A 14132-nucleotide genomic window follows, 5' to 3' on the forward strand; every position below is an offset into this window, starting at 1 on the left:
TTGAAAGAAAGTTTACGGGTAATTACACAGATATAATAATGAAGTTCTGAGATGGGTTTTGATTACAATTTCAGAACAGAAGGACTAATTAGACACGAATTCTGTCATGGAAAAACATGAGATTTTACCAGGAAAGAAAAAAAAGAAACCTTTACATTTGAAGATTGAGAAACTTTCCAAGATTTTATGCAAATTGACAGGAAATTATCTGCCTTCGTCTGAAGCAATCGCTATATCGATGCTTGTTTCTTGTTTACTTGAAGATGAAGCTGTGCCAGAAAGGCCTCTCTCTTGTTCACTTGAAGCAAAAGCTGTGACAGAAAGGCCTCTTTCTTGTTTACTTGAAGCAAAAGCTGTGCCAGAAAGGCCTCTTCGTATAAAAAAGGCTGGGTTCTTAGGAACCGGCAAGTTTGCAGTTTCACTGCTAAGCATCACAACAACATTTGACATGGTCGGACGGTCGGATGGATCATCTTGTACGCATAAGAGTGCAGCATTTACACACCTCAGAAACTCATTGGTGTTGCAAATCTCACGTAATGTCTCGTCCATTAAATCCAATGCCTTGTCTTCTCTCCATAATCTCCAAGCCTGAAATTTTGAAGTTTAAGTCAGCACAGCTTATCAAATGATAAAACATTATATTAGCACGGTTGAACTTACATAAGCTAGAAGGCTTTGGGCTTCATCAGAATTAAAATATCCTGTGTTCCTTTTCCCACTAAGAATCTCAAGTACAACTACGCCGTAACTAAAAACAGACCAAAAACCAAGTTCCCAGAATCTAAGAGCTTAGCCAACCGATACCCTGGTTTTGATGTTGATTTAAGATCTGTAGACCAAAAAGGATCTCCATTTTTATCCAAAATCTTGAGGTTTCCATCATCTGCGACAGCCAAAACTGCTCCATCATCAAGAAGTGGGCGGTCTCGATTGGCAACCCACACAACTATTCGTGGATTCGACCTGTAATACCAAATTCCTACGTACCTTTCGTGTTGTTCAGGAGTAAAGAACCCCAGTTCAAACCTTTTTCCTGCTGAAACAAGAGTTTCTTCACCATCATTACTAATCGAACTACCAGCATATGTGATGGTATCTCCAGCAAAGCAACATAAAAGGGAGGAGCATAATAAGAATGCATAAGAAAAGAAAACGGTTGATAGCATGCTATGCATTGCACATAGATCTCTCTGGTTAAGACCTCTTCTTACCATCAACCATGAATGCATCACTCAAGTCAACCGCAAAGCAAATTTTCACTGCACTTGTTCTTTGTTGACGCTGACCAGAAAGGAAAGGAGAGGATGCTTTACTAAAGTTAGATTAATTTAGAATAGTCAATCATTTGAACACCACAACATTTTCCTAGTCATCGACAAAATTTAACATGTTTTTTTAATGTTGTAATGATTATTTTTTACAATATTTTTTATTTAAAAATATATTAAAATAATATTTTTATTATTTTTAATATCAATATAATTGAAAAGTATAAAAAAATTATAATTTAATAAAACACAATTTTAAACACCTTTATCTGGCTTAAATTTTCTTTAAAGGTGGTACAGTTACAGTAGTGGGGGTGGTAATGAAGATAGCAACAGTGATGATAATATCGCATGTAGTGATGATGATAAGATTTTGATGGTTAAGATTGATGGATGATTTTGTGTATAAATTATTATTTTAAAAAAAATTAAAAATATTTTATTTTGTAAAATATTTTATTGAAAACAAATTCCTTCTTAAACTACCCATAAATAATTAAATTGCTTGCTACAAGCGTGTTCTTTTCTTTTACAAGTCCTGGCTCTCCTTTCCCACGCAATTTTCTGTGGTAACAAGGGCCCGTGAAGGCATTTTTCAACTTTATGCATTCATGCTTTCATGTCCCCCTCGTTCTGTAAGTATATCCTTCATTTTGACAAAACCCACTATTTCCATCCTATATTTTCACCAGCTTGTCAAAAGAGCCCCTCCATTATTAATACGGTCAATTGAGCACATGTTTTTTCAATTTCAGTCAATTGAGTAAAATTTTCCGAAATTAAAGATTTATCTCGATCAATTGAGAATTATTCTTTACAACCTTAGTCGTTATCATCAACTTTTTTGTCGGTCTTGAAATATCATCATTCATCTCATCCTTCCTATTGAGTAAAAGTTTTTTTTTTTTCAATTTAGGCAACTTATACGCAATTGATTGAAATGAAAATTATAGATACTCAATTAACCAAATAATGCGGGGTTTATATGGTTAAGAGGCCGGATTAAAAGTTACACGGGTCAACCTGAGTCAACTCGAAAAAATTTAAAAAAAATTAAAAATTAAATATTTCATATAAAAAAATTAAGAAACAATTCATGTGAATATACGCTATATATGTTGTAAATAATAAAGTTTAAAAGAATATATCAAAAAAAAATTATCCCACATTAAAAAAATATATTTTTTTCTTGTGAATATAAAATATATTTACTAAAGGGCTTTAAACCCCACATTAAAAAAATAACTTTTTTTCTTGGAAACATAAAGTATTATACAAAATACTAAAAGGAGTCAGTGCTCCTGTTACTGTTTATCTAGACACAAAGTACTATGGATTGAAGTGGTGTAATGACAGACCGACCCTTGTCATAGAGAGTTGCAATGGCAGCGGGAGAGAGGTGGAGTTGTCTTTTTATTGGGATGCATTTGGTATTGAAAAAATAGTTAGGAAGAAAATTGTCAGTTTAACTTTTGATGGGGCTACAGGCCCTGGGATGCGGACACCTGAAGTTTGGGTTGCCCTGCCTGTGTGCTAGGTCAGACCCGTGTGCCCACATGGTGCTGGAGCTGGCTTGCCCTATGTCCAAGGCTAATGGGTCCTGCATTAGGACCCAATTTTCTTGGGTCCTTTGTCAAGACCTAAAGCTATTAGGTCTTAGGTTTCTAAATATAATTATTTTTCTTATAAATATTATAATTTTTATTATAGTTGAAAGTATTAATATCAAACATATTATAATTTGTTTTCTAAATATTATTAGTTCAATTATAATAAAAATAATAATATTTATACCCCAAATAATAGTATAGTTGATATTAATACTTTGAATTATAATAAAAATCATAATATTCAGAATATAAATAATACTATTTTAATATTAATACTTTCAATTATAATAATAAAAAAATAATTGTACCGCAAATAATAATATTTATACCACAAATAATACTATTTTTACTATTAATACTTTCAATGATAATAAAAATAATAATCTTTGCACCACAAATAATAATTTTTTGATATTAATGCTTTCAACTACAATAAAAATAAAAATTAATACTTTCAATTATAATAAAAATAAAAATATTTGTACTGAAAATAATAATATTTATACCACAAATAATACTATTTTTAATAGTAATACTTTCAATGATAATAAAAATAATAATCTTTATACCACAAATAATAATATTTTTTATATTAATGCTTTGAACTATAATAGAAATATTAATATTTATAACACAAATAATAGTATTTTTAATATTAATACCTTCAATTATAATAAAAATAATAATATTTATGGAACAAATAATAATAATAATAATAATAATAATAATAATAATAATAATAATAATAATAATTTTATCCTTCAAATCAACTATATGGTTTTTCTTTGGTGGTTATTATTATTATTATTATTATTATTATATTATATATAAAGCTAAATCATATAGGAAAATTCCTCTTCATCAAGACTCATTGCACTGTGAATTGCACATTTGGGAGGGGGCATGGTGTGTTGCAGCCTCAGGCACAAACACCTGGTGCAAGGGCAATCATGCTCAGCCACATAGAGTTCCAAGGCTGCAGGGGGGAGGTTACGCCCCAGGCTGTGAACACCTGGCACTTGGGCTATAATGCCCTGACGCTGGGGCCAGACCCGCGAGCTTGACTGCCCACCCGGGTCAAAAGAGCCCCTCCATTATTAATTCAGTCAATTGAGCACATGTTTTTTCAATTTCAGTCAATTGAGAATTCTTCTTCACAGCCTGGGTTGAGTAGAGTTTAACAACATTATCACTAACTGGTTGTAAGCAAATGGAGAAGAGTGATAAGGAATCAAATATCCATGGAATTCAATACTTATAGACAGAAACTAGATTTGCTACCTGCGTTCTGCCACCATCTGGAATTATTACTTTTTATGTAAGAAAATGCTAAGAAAAAAATAATTAAAACTCAAGTTATTAATTCAATTGGTAACTTAAATAATATGAATAAAAAAATACAATGATAATAAATAAACTAATAAAAAAGTAATAAACAGAAATTGACCCAAGTCCATCTAGATTATTAAACATACCAAAGTCAAAAGGGCAAAACTGAAAATATATTATTTTAAAAAAAGCAAAAACCATGGTTAAAATGGATTAACTCGCAAACTATATGAATTTTGACATAAGATTAGGATAATATCATGGAAATGAAAGTAGGAAAAAAAGTTTGAAAGGAAATTCCTAACAAATCAAATAAGAGCGTGATAACTCCATAGAAAACAAAATTAAAAAAAAAATTGAAACTTAATTTCTAGCAAAATGAAATGTTGAAAGACAAAAAAAATAAGAAAAAAAAAGATAAAAAAAATTGATTTGAGCCAACCCGAGTCAAAATGCAAAATCTCTAATCTAGTCGCAATACCAGGATAACCGTGTTTGAAAGAAAACCGAATAAAATCATAAAGTTCAATCATCGAGCAACCCAATGTTGAAGGAAAAAAATGAAAAAAATAAATTTAATTAAAAAAAGCTACGAAAAAATATGAATCGACTTGGTTTAACCCGCTAACCAGACAATCATGGGCATTGGATCAGGTCGACCCAATAGAAAGGAAAGGAAACAAAAGCACGAAGACCGATTCCCTATATATCTAATGTTGAATGATGAAATTAAAATAAATCAATTTCAAAAAAGATAAAAAAAAATCAACACACGTTAACCTTTAAAATCAGTGAATTAGGTCATGAACTCGAGATTAACGTCATAGAAAACAAACTGTAAAATATCACAAAGCAAAACTCTAAAAAAAAGTCAACACACGTTAACCTTTAAAATCAGTGAATCAGGTCATGAACTCGAGATTAATGCTATAGAAACAAACCGTAAAATATCACAAAGCAAAACTCTAAAAAAAAGTTAAAAAAAAACATTAGCTCAAAAAAGGAAAAAAAAGAAGAAAGCAAACTAGGGCAAATTTCTTGAACTTGATTTAATCTCTAAAACTCGCACCTTGTGAAATTCTAGACTTGTATTGAATCAATAAGCATAATTCCCAATTAGTTTAACATATCAATTTTAAAAACTTTCTAAAGCAAAAAAAAAAAATGAGGATCAAATTTGATAAGAAAAAACCTAAAGGAGGATGAAATCATAAAACAAAATCAATTTAAAAAATGATCTCAAATAAAATAAATAACAATAAAAAAAATAAATATTAAATTTAAAAGATGAGAAAATTGAAGGCGATGAAATTAAATAATCTACTTTAAATATGCAACTATCTTTTTGACATAAAAACAAATGTGCATGCCTAGATATTAATATTGGTGTGACTATGTTTGGGGCAATATGATCCTTTTCTAGCCTATAAATAAATGTCGTGTTATTATTTTCCCTCCCATTATTGTTTCTAGCTACTCTAATATACCTCCAAAGAGTTGCTAAAGTTTTAAATTCTATTAAAGAAAAGTTTTTCGTATTTATATAGCTATCCTAAATTTTAGTCTCGACAATGATATGATAGAGATTTCTTCATATATATATTTAAATGATATTTTTTTATTTTTTAAAAATTATTTTTAATATTAGTATATTAAAATATCTAAAAATACTAACAAAATATAAATTTTTTTAAAAATATCATTAAAAAAAACACTTTTAAAATAAATAAAAAACAGGTTTTAGAACCGTGGTTATTATACAGTATATAATTTATGTAAACCAAGCGTCAACTGGGCAATGATTTTCTTTATTGATACCGTCAGGCATTCTTTATGGTCTAAAGAAATCACTTGACTCCCCACTAGTCCAGTGCTTTATACTGCCATCGGAGATAACAAACTGGCCCCTTTCTTCATCTAGCTTAAATGTGAAGTTACCTTCTTTTGGATCAACTTGACTTTTCCATGAAATCATTTTTAGATTCCCACTCATCTTCATTCCTGAAAGAAATGTATCAGTTGGATGTCCAAAGCTTTGCCATAGAATAGTTGTCAAAAGGGTATTACTATCACCAAAAACCAAGTTCCCAGAATCTAAGAGCTTAGCAACCCGATACCCTGGTTTTGATGTTGATCGAAGCTCTGTAGACCAAAAAGGATCTCCATTTTTATCCAAAATCTTGAGGTTTCCATCATCTGTGACAGCCAAAACTCCTCCATCATCAAGAAGTGGGCTGTTTCGATTGGCAACCCGCACAACTATTCGTGGATTCGACCTGTAATACCAAATTCCTACGTACCTTTCGTTTTGTTCAGGAATAAAGAACCCCAGTTCAAACCTTTTTCCTGCTGAAACAAGAGTTTCTTCACCATCATTACTAATCGAACTACCAGCAAATGTGATGGTATCTCTAGCAAAGCAACATAAAAGGGAGGAGCATAATAAGAAAGCAGCATAATAAGAAAGCATAAGTAAAGAAAACGGTTGATAGCATGCTATGCATTGCACATAGATCTCTCTGGTTAAGACCTCTTCTTACCATCAACCATAACCATGAACGTATCACTAAGGTCAACTGCGAAGCAAATTTTCACTGCACTTGTTCTTTGTTGTCGCTGACCATAAAGGAAGGGAGAGAATGCTTTACTAAACTTCGATTAATTTAGAATAGTCAATCATTTGAGCACCACAACATTTTCCTAATACAAGTTAAATTGATTATTTTTTAAAATATTTTTTATTTAAAAATATATTAACATAATATTTTTTTTTATTTTTAAAAAATTATTTTTGATATCAAAATATCTAAAAATATAAAAAAGTTAATTTAAAAAAATCGAAATTTAATAAAACATCATTTAAAATACAATTTCAAATAACTTTATTTGGCTATTTAAAAATATATTAAAATAATATTTTTAATATTTTTAAAAAATTATTTTTGACATCAATATATCAAAATAATCTAAAAATATATAAACAATAATTTTAAAAAATCAAAATTTAATAAAACACCATAAATACAATTTCAAATAACTTTATCTGGCTTAAATTTTCTTTATTGGTGGTACCCATGGCGGTAGAGTTGCAGTAGTGGGGTGGTAATATTGCATGATAAGATTTTGATGGTAATGAAAATAGCAACAGTGATGATAATATTGCTTGCAGTGATGATGATAAGATTTTGATGGCTAAGATTGATGAATGATTTTGTGTATAAATTATTATTTAAAAAGTATAAAAAATATTTATTGAAAACAAATTCCTTCTTAAACTACCCATAAATAATTAAATTGCTTGCTACAAGTGTGTTCTTTTTTTTTTTTTTACGTGGGGTGTCCGGGCCAGCTTGTACGCATTACGACTATTCTCCACGACCCACTGGACATCCTGCAAGCTCAGGGGCAGGTTAGGCACCGCGGGGATGACAAGCATGCACATAAAAGATCGAACTCAGGACGAGAACGAAACAAGTCACACGATTGACCAGAACAGCTAGGCCCTCAAGTGCCAAGCGTGTTCTTTTCTTTTACAAGTCCTGGCTCTGCTTTCCCACGCAATTTTCTGTGGCAACAAGGGCCCGTCAAGGCATTTTTCAACTTTATGCATTCATGCTTTCATGTCCCCCTCGTTCTGTAAGTATATCCTTCATTTTGACAAAACCCACTATTTCCATCCTATATTTTCACCAGCTTGTCAAAAGAGCCCCTCCATTATTAATACGGTCAATTGAGCACATGTTTTTTCAATTTCAGTCAATTGAGTAAAATTTTCCGAAATTAAAGATTTATCTCGATCAATTGAGAATTATTCTTTACAACCTTAGTCGTTATCATCAACTTTTTTGTCGGTCTTGAAATATCATCATTCATCTCATCCTTCCTATTGAGTAAAAGTTTTTTTTTTTTTCAATTTAGGCAACTTATACGCAATTGATTGAAATGAAAATTATAGATACTCAATTAACCAAATTGATAGCATGGGAGTTTTTTTCCCTTAATTGATAACGGTTTTAGCGCTTTAGATTGAACGTTGTGAGTAATCAAAATTCACAACAACCTTTGAGTTATAGTTATCTTACCTAACCTGTGGTTGACCCGGTTAAAGTTTCGGATCGCGGGTTACAAGGGTTAACTTGAAAAAATTAAAAAAAATATTTAAAATTTTAATATTTCATATGAAAAATTAAGAAACAATTCATATGGATATAGATTATATATGTTGTAAATAATAAAGTTTAAAAGAATATATTAAGAAGTTTTTTTATCCCACATTGAAAAAACATAATTTTTTTTTGTAAACATAAAATATATATATATACTAAAAGGCTTCAAATCACACATTGAAAAAATAACTTTTTTCTTGGAAACATAGAGTATTAAGAATAAACTAAAATTGCTCAGTGTTTCACTGTGCAAGTCCACAGTGAAACGCTGAGCAGTATTCTTCTCTTTTTCTTTTTATTTTTTTCTTTTTTTTCTTTTTCTCTTTTCGTTTTTTTCTGTTTTTATTTTTTTTATTTTTTTCTTTTTCTATGCCTTTATGGTTTTTTTTTTGCTTTTTTCTTTGTGTTTTTTTCTTTTAATGAACTTTTTTTGTTTAATTTAGTTTTTTAATGTTAATTTTTTTATTTAGTAATCAGATTTTCATGACACGGATCTCGGGTTTGACAGGTTAACCTGGTTTGACGAGTTAACTCGAATTTATTTTTTTTTGCTTTTTTTCTTTTTAATTAATAACATAAACTAAAACTGTTCAGTGTTTCACTGTGCAGTCCACGTGAAACGCTAAGCTGTTTTTTTTTGTTTTTAATTTTGTTTTTGTTTTTTTTTTGCTTTTTATGCCTTTATTGGTTTTTTTTTTTGCTTTTTGTTTTTTTTAATGATTTTTTTTTGTTTAATTTAGTTTGTTAATGTTAATTTTTTTTTAGTTATCAAACTTTCATGACACGGATCCCGGGTTTGACGGGTTAACCTGATTTGACGAGTTAACCCGGAATTTGTTTTTTGCTTTTTTTCTTTTTAATTAATTTTTTTTTCATTTAGTTTAGTTTTTTAATGTTAAATTTCTTTCTATTTAATTATCAAACTTTCATGACACGTATCCCGGGCTTAACGGGTTAACCCGTCAATTTGTTTTTATATTTAGTTATCAAACTTTCATGACGCGAATTCCAGATTTGACGGGTTAACCTGGTTTGAAGGGTTAACCCAGTTAATTCAGATTCTTTTCTTTTTCTTCATTAGTTTTTCTCTTCCTGTTGTTTTTTTTTTCTTTGTTTTTTTAACTAATCTATTTAATTATCACACTTTTATGACACGACCTTGCAGCAAGACTCATATTCAAGGCTTTTGGGTCTGGTGTTGTAGCCAGACTCACTTAAACTTGAGTCATGTAAGTTTAATATTATTATTAATATTATTAATATTACTCTTGGGTCAAACATTGCAACTAAACTAAAGGCTTTTTGGCATATCTTTGCAGAAAGACCTAACATTCTTAGATCTTAGCATTTTTTGATATTTTTTATGCAAGAAAAAAAATTTAACCTGTGGCACGTGCCTTTGTTTTTTTTTTTTTCTCTTTTCCTTTTTAAGCCTTTTACTGTGGATTGCATAATACAATCCATAGTGAAAAAGCTGATGCCTTTAGTTTTTTTTGTCTTTTTTTAATTTAGTTTCTTAATATTAAATTTTTTCTATTTAATTATCAGACTTTCATGACATGGATCTCAGGTTTGACAGGTTAACCCAGTTTATTCAGATTTTTTTTCTTTTTCTTGATTAGTTTTTTTTCTTCCTGTAGGTTTTTTTTTCTCTTTGCTTTTTCCTTTTTAATTAATTTTTTTAATTTATTTCATTAATAATAAATCTTTTTTCTATTTAGTTATCACACTTTCATGATACAAATTTCAGGTTTGGCAGGTTAACCTAATTTGACGGGTTAACCCGGTTGATTCAGATTTTTTTCTTTTTTCTCATTAGTTTTGTTCTTCCGATTTCATCTTTTAATATTATATGCAGTCCACAGTGAAAAGGCTGAAGCCTTTAGTTTTTGTTTTTTTTTTTTGCTTTTTTTTATGCCTTTCACTGTGGACTGCACAGTGCAGTACACGGTGAAAAGGCTGATGCCTTCTTCTTCTTTTTTTTAATTAATTTTTTTTATTTGGTTTGTTGATATTAAATTTTTTTCTATTTAGTTATCAGACTTTCATGACACGGATCTCAGGTTTGACGGGTTAACCCAGTTAATTTAGATTTTTTTTTCTTTTTCTTCATTAGTTTTTTCTTCTTATAAGTTTTTTTTCTTTTATTGTTTCTTTTTATTTAATATTTTTTTATTTAATTTATTTCATCAATAATAAATTTTTTTCTATTTACTTATCGACTGATGCTTTTAGTATTTTTTTTCTTTTTTCTTTTTTGTTGTTTTTATGTCTTTAACTGTAGACTGCATACTGAGTCCACAATGAAAAGACTGATGTCTTTTTTTTGTTTTTTTCCTTTTTAATTAATTTTTTTCATTTAATTTAGTTATCAAACTTTCATGACACGGATCCCGGGTTTGACGGGTTAGCCCAGTTAATTTTATGTTAACCTGTCAATTTTTTTTTCTATTCAGTTATCAAATTTTCACGACACGAATCCAAGGTTTGACGGGTTAACCTGGTTTGAAGGGTTAACCCAGTTAATTCAGATTTTTTTTTCTTTTTCTTCATTAATTTTTTTCTTCCTTTTGGTTTTTTTTCTTTGTTTTTTTCTTTTCAATTAATCTATTTAATTAACACACTTTTATGACACGACCTTGCAGCTAGACCCACATCCAAGACTATTGGGTCTGGTATTGCAGTCAGATCCACTTAAACTTGGGTCATGCAAGTTTAATGTTATTATTAATATTATAAATATTACTCTTGGGTCAGGCGTTGTAGCCACACCCAAGACTCTTGGGTGTAGCTTTACAAAAAAACCTAATACTTTTAAATCTTAACTTTTTTTTGATATTTTTTATGCAAAAACCATTGACCCGTGGCATCGCGCGGGTCATGTAACTAGTATATACTAAAGGGCTTCAAATCCTTCAAATCTCACATTGAAAAGATGTTATGTTATTTTTTTAAGTTGAAGTATTTAAACTAAAAAGTTTTTTATCCCATATTGAAAAAACATAACTTTTTTCTTGTAAATATATAGTACATATACTAAAGGGTTCAAATTCCACATTGAAAAAATAAATTTTTTTCTTGTGAATATAGAATATATATATACTTAAGGGTTTCAAATCCTTCAAATCTTACGTTGAAAAGATACCATGTTTATTTTTAAGTTGAAGTATTTAAACCAAAAATTTTTTTATCCCATATTAAAAAAACATAACTTTTTCCTTGTGAACATATATAGAGTATATATATTAAAGGGCTTCAAATTTCACATTAAAAAAATAACTTTTTTCTTAGGAACATATAGTATATATACTAAAGGGTTTCAAGTCTCACATTGAAAAAATAAAACATTCTTCTAGTATTTATATAGTGAACTTTGAAAATGGTTAATAACTAACTAAAAAAAAAAACAGGGGTATAAAAAAAAACTACATTTGAAAACAAAAAAGGGGTCTCGTCCAGGTTCGTCCATGTCGCAAAGTCAGGGTCGACCGGGTTTTGCTGAATTTTTACATTGGCTCGTCTTTTACCATACTCGAACCGGTCCAGCCACTGGGTTGACCGGGTCCCGGGTCAACTCGCCAGGCCGATCCAGGTTTAATAACTATGCTTTAATGCAATTTTTCTTATATTCCCATGCAGGACACGAATTTATTGTAGTCCTTTAATTTAGAAAATTATGAGGTCAGGGTCGTGCACTCATATATGTCCATTTGCAGCTTCTTGGATCAAGACTAAGTTCCCGGAATCCATGAGCTTCAACGAGCTCCCGGAATCCATGAGCAACCCACACAACAGTTTGAGGGCTGTAACTGTAATACCAGATGCCTAGGTATTTCTTGCCATCATTTCTCTCATATGGAGTAAAGAATCCAAGTTCAAATCTTTCTCCAGAAGAAACAAGAGTTTCTCCCATTTCTTCCCTGAGTGGAGTAGTGGACGATGTCATGTTATCCCTGGCCGAGCACATCCAAGAACTAAGAAAAAGAAAGAGTGTGAATGATGAGAAGATGCTAGACACCATGTTGGTTGCAGAAATCGTGATATGGGCTGTTTGAATTCTCGTTCTTTCTTTCACATCCATCATCAGAGAATGTCACTGCCCAACCTTGTATTACCAGCAGCATTATTACATAGCTAACTGACTAGTCCTCTTTCTTTCTACCCCTTTCAGGGGTCCAAGCAATAGCAGATAGCTCATTTACCACAAATTAGTCTACTTCTAACTAATCAACACGTTTTTAGCTGATTTTATCACTTTATGTTTGTTCCTTTTCACTAGAATATTCTCCTGGTGGTGTTTTCCAATTAGACAGTGACGTTACCAGTTGACTGAACAGCAAGTTTCATGATGCACAGTGTCAATGTCAGGTCTGAACTAATGGCTGAAATGCAAATGTAATGTTAGTACAAGCTGATATCTAGCCGAGAACATTAATGCTAGTAAACTGGAGGGACCACAGAAACCACCTAGTTCTATTAGGCTGCAGATTTTGGCGTGTCTGAGGAAAAGAGGGATAGAATTCAGTAATCTGAACAGTACAGATTACCAGATGAAGTCATGGTCTTCCATTTTTGTCTATTTCACCTTTTATTATTGGTCCATGAAAAGTTTCGTTTGTTTTTTATTGATTGAAGTCGTGGTCTTCCATTTTTGTCTTTTTCACCTTTTATTATCTGAAAAGTTATTTTCTTAAAATTATTTTCTAAATTTTTTGATATTTATTATTAGAAAAAGTTGATTAATGAAAAATACTTTTCAATCAATAAAAAAATTAGTTTAATTTTTTTAAAAATATTTTTTTTTATTTTAAGTGGAATATTACAATTTCTAAAAGTTACAAAAATTCAAAAATATCCTATTATTTATTTATTATATCAAATTTTATCATTAATTTAGTTTCTTATAATTTAATTTGATTTTTATATCAACTTTGATCATAATTTTTTTATTGTTATTTATTTTTCTCTTATCTTTTTTTAATTGAAATTTTTTTATCCATTAAATTTGGTCCCTGTTCTTTTTATTTATATTTATTTTATTTTAAATAATCTTTGACATTAATTTTTTTTAATTTCATCAATTATCAACTTTTTATTTGTCATATTTAGTTTCTATTATTTTAATTGTTATTTGTTTTATTTAAAATAATTTATAAAATTTGAATATTTTTTCAATTTCATCATCTTTCAACCTTTTGATCCGTTAGATTTGGTCTTTATTCTTTTAATAAACTTGAAAAAAATTAAACATTAAAAAATTATTTTTCCGCTCATTTTTCATGATGTAGTCAAATACTAGAAAGTGTTTTCCAACTCATTTTCTATAACATTGCTAAAAATCAGGAAAAAAAATATGTTTTCTAGAAATTTAATTTTCATAAAAACTACTTTAAAAAAAAAACTATTTTCTAACAAATAAACTAACAAGATTTGCCTACTAAAATAACAAGTTCCAATTCTACTTCAATGATAATTTGGTGAGATGGAAAATTAGAAGATCTTTAAAATGGAAAAGAGAGAGAGCTCATCTTAAAATGCCTAAATAGCTGTATATTTGTGTTGTTTATGATGTGATAATGATATTCTCCATCACAAACAAAAGTTGTGGCATCCAAAAAAACCTAAAAAATATCTGGTATAAAACAAATTATTGCAAAATTTACTTGGCAATTATAAGAGCCCAACAATGATAATGATGTTCAGGAGGCTTTTTTACTATATAAAGAGATTTTTTTTAGTTTGAGACATTTTCATCT

The 14132-nt window shown here is 29.7% G+C and overlaps 1 long non-coding RNA gene across 1 annotated transcript; it reads right to left on the minus strand.

The window, feature by feature from the left end:
* LOC133668431 (uncharacterized) lies at positions 1–1535 on the minus strand. The gene is made up of 2 exons (XR_009833710.1): positions 664–1535; positions 1–591 (listed from the first exon to the last, which is right to left on the minus strand). It is a non-coding gene; the product is annotated as an uncharacterized LOC133668431 (long non-coding RNA).
* Between the last annotated feature and the right edge of the window lie 12597 nt (positions 1536–14132).

This window comes from Populus nigra, chromosome 11 (assembly GCF_951802175.1).
Source record: "Populus nigra chromosome 11, ddPopNigr1.1, whole genome shotgun sequence".
Taxonomy (NCBI): domain Eukaryota; kingdom Viridiplantae; phylum Streptophyta; class Magnoliopsida; order Malpighiales; family Salicaceae; genus Populus; species Populus nigra.